Raw genomic sequence first — 8,446 nt, 5'->3', positions numbered from 1 at the left:
GGATGGCTATAATGAAGGCTTCTCTTTGTCACCGCCCGTTTCGCCCTTCCACAAATAAGATCCACTTCTTATTTGTGGAAGGGCGAAATGGGCGTCGACGATTAGACGCCTTCATTATAGCCATCCTTGTCTATCACATGGATTTCTATGGCTTACTTTATCGCTCTCACGTAACTTCTGATAGACCATCGGTACTTTCCTACACTGTATGTAGTAAGTAGTACTACTTCAATAAGTAATACCGGATTAAAAAAGTTTTAAGACGCAAATGGTTTATACCTATTATTATTTATTTAAAACAATTGTGTTTTTGGGTAGGGCAGATGTTAATTGATCCAATCATTTTAATTGAAAATGGTCGACGAAAAAGGTCATATATAGAGCTTATTAATGTATGAGAAGACATTTTTTATACAGAAAATAACTGTATATGTGCTGTGTAAAAATATTTATATTATACCAGATACCCATTTTTATGACTGAAAATTGAAAATAGTTCTATAGTAATATACCTAATAATTTTGTTAATAATTATTGTAAAAATGTAAATTGTAAAATAAATAGTATTTTAATGATCGTTACTTTCTGCCTATGTTATCTCGTATATTATGTTCTTAAATACAATGCCTTCATAAATGTCTAAGTCCCACGTGACCGCGACTGTTAGGTTACCAAACTTACAATGGAGTCAGTGATTAACACAAAATACCCTAAAAACAGAAGATGAGTCCAGTGGAATATATATTACAATTCNGGAAGGCTAAATACGATGGGGTGCGCCAGGTTCCCCAAAGAGATCGTTTGCGATGCGACATTTTTACCTACCCCCGCACCATTCAGCCCTCGGCACGATGCGTTTCCACCTTGGCTTGGGTAGCTGAGCTGTTTCTTAGTTTTCACTACTCTCCCTCGACCTTTCCGGCTTGGGTGACCCTGCCAGGAGTATAAAACTCCCGCCGGTTTAGCTCTTGGGTTCACTGTAGCTACTTAAGCCCCTCCACCAGCGACAAGGTCATACAGCTCCCAGGAGGGGATAAATGTCTAAGTCCCACGTGACCGCGACTGTTAGGTTACCAAACTTACAATGGAGTCAGTGATTAACACAAAATACCCTAAAAACAGAAGATGAGTCCAGTGGAATATATATTACAATTCTTTAAAACATTGAACTTTAATTTGCAAAATGTGTTTCTTTTTTCAATAGGAAATTACATTTTACAAGCTTTTTTATACGACTGCCTTGCAAAAGGGGGTTTTGCGCACGGAAAACACGCTCTGAAAACGGTATTTTGAACACGCCGTGTGCTAAACATTTTGCACACGGTTATGTTATCTTTGCACACGCGTCTCCAGATTGTGATTTTTGTTTGATGTTGTCACCCAAATTATGCAATGTTTCAAGTTGGCTGAGTTTCATAGCAACCGTCACGGCTCCTTTATTTTGTTGATTAGATACTTCAAAAATTGTTGAATTCCCGAAGTTTGGGTGTGAAAATGTGTGATTCTGAAGAGATTTTACAGAAAGCAAGCGAAATATGTTCGGAACTGCTGCCCACAAAATCCAGAAGCAGGTATGAAGCTGAGTTAAGCCGATTTATGGACTGGCGACTAGCCAAAAATGTCCAAACTTTCTCAGAAAACGCAGTAATGGTGTATTTTGAAGAACTATCTAAGAAATATAAATCTTCGACGTTGTGGACGATTTTTTCGATGCTCAAGTCAACGTTAAGTGCCAATCACAACATAGATCTTGGAAGCTATAAAAAGTTGCAAGCGCTAATCAAACGAAAATCCGAAAACTACGTCCCAAAGAAGTCCCAAATCCTCACAGAAGATGATTTTTGCCGGTTTTTGACGAAAGCATCAGACGACAAATATTTACTTATCAAGGCGGTGGTGGCAGTTGGACTATCTGGGGCATGTCGAAGGGAGGAATTATGTTATCTCAAAATAGAAGACACCAAAGATTTCGGCAGTGCTATGCTGATTAAACTGAAGAATACAAAAACAAAGGTACCAAGGTGTTTTACAATTACAGGAAACCTTTACACTATCTTAAAAAAGTACTGTGCTCTTCGTCCTCCTAATCTGAAGACAGGCAGGTTTTTTTTAAACTATCAAAACGGAAAATGTTCAAGCCAAAACGTTGGCATCAACAAAATTGAAAACATGGCTAAGGAAATCGCCAAGTTTTTGATGCTAGAGAATCCAGAAAGTTACACGGGACATTGTTTTCGGCGTTCATCGGCCACAATTTTAGTCAATTCTGGTTCAAATCTGCTTGCCCTCAAGCGCCATGGAGGGTGGAAATCCAGTAAAGTTGCCAAAGGCTACGTTGATGACTGTTTGAGAAATAAAAAGGAAGTTTCGAAAAAGTGTCACAGAACCAGAACAACGATCGTCTACTGGAATACAACAAGAAAACAACGACCACACGCTGAAAAACTGCACTAAAAACACGACACCAAAAATATTCTCTATTACCGAAAACAAGGTGCACAATAATACTGCTTTTCCCAGCATAACCTTGAAGGAATGTTCAAATGTTGCCATAAATATTAAATATTAGTTTCGTTTGTTAATGCGTTATCAATTTTCTTAATAAAAACTAGTAAAATTAAAAGTAGTATTTAATTTATTTTGTTAATGCGTTGGCAATTTTAGTAATAAAAACGATTTGAATTAAAATTTGATTTTTGTGGTCTCTGTTTGCAGTCGTATAAAAAGTATCGTAAAAAACTCGTTTGAAAACCTCTTTGCACACTCGCCCGACTTGTGGACCTCGCCTTGGTCCACCAATATGTCTCGCTCGTGTGCAAAGAGTCGTTTTCAAACCTTGTTGTTGAATACAGGGTCGGAAAGTCCCCATCGTTCATCGACCGTTACATGAGAGCGATAAAGTAAGTCATAGCAATCCGTGCGATAGAGAAAGATGGCTATAATGAAGGCGTATAATAGTCACCGCCCATTTCGCCCTTCCACAAATAAGAAGTGGATCTTATCGATGAACGATGAACCATGGAGACTTTCCGACCGTGTATACTATTATTAAACTTGCAATGTATGTAATATGTTTGTTCGGGTGGAATCTTGCTATTTAATTTTGAAGCAGATATCCACAATCGATTGAGCTGAAATTTTGTATACATGTTCAGTTTGGATGACAATGCATGGTTAACTGTGTGACGTCATTCTAAATCCAACATGGCGGCACATGCAAGATGGCGGACTAATTATTTTTTTAATGCACTCCTACAATATGAGTATCAAATGAAAGGGCTTGCTAAGAATAACTCGAAAAATAAAGTGACGTCACTCTAAATCCAATATGGCAGACTTTTAAAGTTTAAAACTCAATTTTGCAGCAGATATCTTCAACCGATTGAGTTAAAATTTTGTATACACATTCGGTTTGGATGACAATACATGATTAGCTGTGTGACGTTATTCTAAATCCAACATGGTGGAACGCCCAAGATGGCGGACTAATTATTTCTAATGCTTGCCTACAATATGGGTATCAAATGAAAAGACTTACAGAGAATACTAATGCGAGTTTTAAAAAAATAAGATGTTGAACATAAACTCCGTTATTCAATCCTTCTGAAATGTTGGTGTATACTGAGGTTTTTGGAATCCTCGATTATGATATTGAGATCGAATTGTTCAAGTCTGTAGGAACGGTTAGTTAACTTTGACTTGTGTAATTTGGTGAGATAGGCGTCCATAGCATTGGTTTGCAACCTGTCTAGGAGAAGGATACCTCCAAAATCAAACCCGGAACTGTGTTTCGTAAGGCAAAAGTAAGCTTCAAGTTGAAACAAGTGGCGCATTCCTCCAAGCCCCCAAGTCAAGGTGAGGCCGTGCCGAGGACTGAATGGCATCAAGGTGTACGAGGTTTGTCCGGAAAATACGTATAAAAGTGGAATAATAACTTTATTTTACAATTATTCGGGTATTTCAATATGGTCTCCTTCAAAGTACTCCCCCTGAGACACTTCTGCCAACGCCGTTTCCACTGTTGATAAGATCGCGGAAAGTCTTCAGTTGTGAGGCTCTTCAGTTGCCGTGTCGTTGCTGCCTTGATGGCTTCCACATTCCCCAAGTGCCGCCCCCGAAGCACCGTTTTGCATTTTGGGAACAGGAGGAAGTCGCAAGGGGCTAAATCGGGTGAATAAGGTGGATGTTCTGTCACGGTGATTGAGCTTCGGGCCAAAAAGTCACGCACAACGAGAGACGTGTGAGCACACGAGCTCTGAGACGTCTCAAAGCTTCAACGTAGAAATTTCCGGTCACTGTCTGGCCAGGAGGGACAAATTCCTGATGAACAATGCCCCTAGAATCAAAGAAAACAATCAACACTGTTTTCACATTGGACCTTGATTTTCGCGACTTTTTTGTTCTTGGTTCCCCTGCTTGCTTCCACTCCTTGCTTTGAGATTTCAGCTCCACATCGAATTCATAGAACCAAGACTCGTCTCCAGTGATGACCCGGTTGAGAAAGTCCTGCCTTTCCTCTGCTTCCAACCAATCCTCACAGCAAGCAACCCTCCTTGCTTTCTGTTCTGGAGTCAACAGCTTCGGAACGATTTTCGCACACAATTTTTTCATTTTAAGTTTTTCAGTCAGAATTTCGTGGACGATTGTTTTGGGGATTGACAGATCCTCAGCTATCATTCTAATTGTCAATCGACGGTCTTTAAGAACATAAACCCGAATTCGTTACTTTCAACAGGCAGACGTAAACTCCTACTTACTCGCAGAACGCTCTGGCTCGAACTGAGCGTTGAGGGGATTGCATAACGAGGGGGGACCACCGGGCCACCCCTCCACAACGTCTTGACACGTCGCCCCGATTTTTTTATACGTATTTTCCGGACAAACCTCGTAATATGATTTCGTGAACGTACCGCCTCAGGGCACCGGGGTGAAATTATACCATCAGACATAAACAAGGACAGGAGGGCTACCTAAGGAGTTAGAAATATTCGTTGGGGCCAAGGTGATGTTGCGTTACAATGTACCTAGATGTGTCCAAAGGTCTGGTGAATGGTGCCATTGGCCATATCACAGAAATCATATGGCCCTGCTTCCGGAGAGCACAAATGTATGAAACTGACATACCATCCGGCCGAATAGACTTCGGTAAAGACGGTGTTCACCTTATTCAACCCAAGTCTGTGCAATTTCCAGCAAAATATAGTCACGGCACTGCAGAACGAAGAATGCTGCCAATTATATTATGTTGGGCTTGCACAGTACACCAAATGCAGGGTAGTCCGTCGACCATGCCGTTGCATACTTAGGCTCGAAGCTCTTCACTGCCGGTCAAGCATACGTGGCCTTAAGTAGGGTAAAATCATTAGAAGGTCTCCTTATTGAAGAGCTAGACTGTTCGAAATTAACCGGCAAACGACCTTGCAATAATGATGCGTTGATTGAGATGAACAGACTGAGGGACGTGTCCAGCGATAACTAAAAAGTAAAAAATAAATTAAAAGTAAAAAAACCTTTTTAAAAAACAAGCTTTTATTTAAATGCGCTAAAAAGAAAACAATAAACTTTAACTTTAAAACCTTTACTATCAACTTATAACGTCATTACACAGTTTATATGTTATAAAAGCTTGTCGCGAGATTTAAGTACTCGTATTTACATAGATTGTTTCTTTTTAGCGCATTTAAATAATTCAAACTAAGTAAATACGAGAACTTAAATCTCGCGACAAGCTTTTATAACATATAAATTGTGTAATGACGTTATAAGTTGATAGTAAAAGTTTTAAAGTTAAAGTTTATTTTTTTTCTTTCTAGCGCATTTAAATAAAAGCTTGTTTTTTAAAAAGGTTTTTTTACTTTTAATTTATTACATCCTTACTTACAAAATAATCATATTCCTTAAGATATTTTGAATTTTCATCTAATTCTATTTTAAAAAAGTTTTTTTTGATTGAAAGAGGTTGTCATTTTAAAAAATATAGGTTCTTTAGTAATCCACTTTCATTCAGAGATAATGAAAATGTTGTTAATAAAACACAAACATTTGTCCGTACTTTATTTTTTTCAGTATTTAAATATAAACTACAGACATATTAATTTACCTTACAAAGCTATCATAAACACAAAATTTTTTACTCAGCTAACAAAAATTTATTATATCAATCAAGTTTATAATAGATAATCCCAAACATAAATTTACTCTATGTTTCATGCACTTAAAAATGCGTTCAAATTGAATCGAACTTATAATGTTTCTTCACGTTCAATTGCTGCTTCTAGCTCTTCAAGTATGTGGATGTTTAAATCCTTAGTAACCAATCCAACACCATAAAATTCCTGAAGATATCTTCCGGAAGATAGTTTTTGCTGCAGTATGTGCTGTAACTCCATCTGGAAAGTACCCATGCCGCAGTTTATCGTCATGCATTAATTCCCGGGTTTGTTGTAAAATGTTAGGGTATCTTTTTCCATTTATTACTTCTCGGAAAAAAATGTGCCTATTACACGTCTTCTTGAAACTGCTACTAATACCTATCTTCTGAAGATAACATATTTTCAATAAAATTGTACGGATTTTCTAGAGCCCAAATTCTATAATTCTGACTGTTTACATAACCAGATAAAAATTTACCTATGACTCAGCGTATTAAAAGGTTTGATCTAAGAAATTATCGTCATTTAAATGTTCATTAAACCATCCACAATATCGCACTCGTTAGTTGTGATCAGGAGGACGTAACTCTTGCACAATAGAAACCTTATAGAGATGCATATGCAGCTGCTTCTTTAATGCTTTGTTTAATGCTGCCTCCCCTAGAAATTCGAAAAAAGTACAAAAACTTTCATAAGAAAATATTTTAAATTTTAATTGCTCTACCGTGCACAACATGTACTGTAGGGCAATCGTTTAGCAGCTTAAGAAGAATAATAACCTGGCTGAGAAATACTATGGTTACTGTGGTACAAATCAGTGGCGGCTCGTGACATTGAGAATAGGTGAAGCATATTCATTGATTGACTAAAATGAAAAAAAATTGCAACATTACCGAAAAACTGACGTTAGACTTTATAGAAAATAGAAATATTAGTTCGGCTTGTGGACTTCTGCGAACATTAACGCACACCGTACATGTATGTTCGAAAGAAGCTTTGTGGTTACGACAGCCTTGCGTGACGTTCCCAAAATTGTTAAATCCCTTCTTATTCCACGCGCCCGACTTTACACCGACAATTAAACAGAAAAGTTTTTTTAAATGAACACTTCCACACAACACACAACCACTAATACTCTGAATACCATTAATTCCCAGACTTTCGAGCGTAGGTACACGTTGTCTTCTGACTTCCCCTTTTTTCCATATCGAGAGAATAAGGCACAGGTCTCTCGCAATTTAAAAAATCCTTTTTGTCCTAATTTTCCATCTAGAAAATGGCATTTCCAATAAAATACATGCTGGATAAGAAACATTTCTACAATTATTATACAAAACATATATTAACTAAGAACCGTTATAATCGTGCACTGGGCGACGCGTATCATATGTAGATAGCGGACAATGTGTGTCTTTAACCCGAAGAATAGGTCAAATTTTGGTAGAGATGTGTACGCGTTCAAAAATGTATTGTGTATAAACCATGCAAAATATAATTATTATGTATAGCAAATATATCGTATTATCCTCGCGAAGATTTGTACCCTTTATTTAAAATCCATAAATCATGTGAACAGGTTAAATAACGAGAAAATAATTAAGTTAATTTAGTTCTAAAGAAATGAAATGACACTCGCGCCCATCTCTAGTCCATCCGTCGACATCGGTTGCGTTTATCGAATTCCTATTGGTCAGAATTCAAACTGCAGCCCTGTTATGAATGGAGCGTGAGTTGGACTATTCTATCATGTGCGTCGCCTGAGGCTATTCGTTACATTGACTCCTAATTTCCAATTAAAAGAACGACACTATTTTTAACCGAACTTTATTTAATAAATATGTAGTATACAATTTCTGATTTTCTAAATATTTTATAACTCCTAAAAATGTATGTACCGTGGAATTTTCGTGAATTATCACGTAAATTTCCGATGCATACCCGACACGCCACTGCGTCATGGATAATGTATCTAGGTTTATGAATGACATATCTGTGTTCAAGGTTAAAGACACAAATTGTCCGCTCTCTGCATATAAGCTGTTAAAGAAAGGCAGGTGGCAGGTGATGGGCGATGCTGTTTCAATTTCTGCGTCAGTCGTTCCCCCACGCCGTAGTTTAATCCCGAGTTGGCCGCCTCGTTGCCATGACAACCGCCGTAAACAACGCTACGAAGAGAAGCAGAATACATACTGATTTCAATCTGCGTCACTTGAGTATACTATACGTTATATGGTATGTACGAGGTTGATGTTCGTGCTCAACGAAGGCAATGTTTTTTTAGAAGGCGTTCACCG

The sequence above is a fragment of the Anoplophora glabripennis genome, unplaced genomic scaffold, assembly GCF_000390285.2.
Source record: "Anoplophora glabripennis isolate ALB-LARVAE unplaced genomic scaffold, Agla_2.0 scaffold1017, whole genome shotgun sequence".
Lineage (NCBI taxonomy): Eukaryota > Metazoa > Arthropoda > Insecta > Coleoptera > Cerambycidae > Anoplophora > Anoplophora glabripennis.
The sequence above is the reverse complement of the archived record's forward strand: the minus strand, read 5'-3'. Positions refer to the sequence as shown.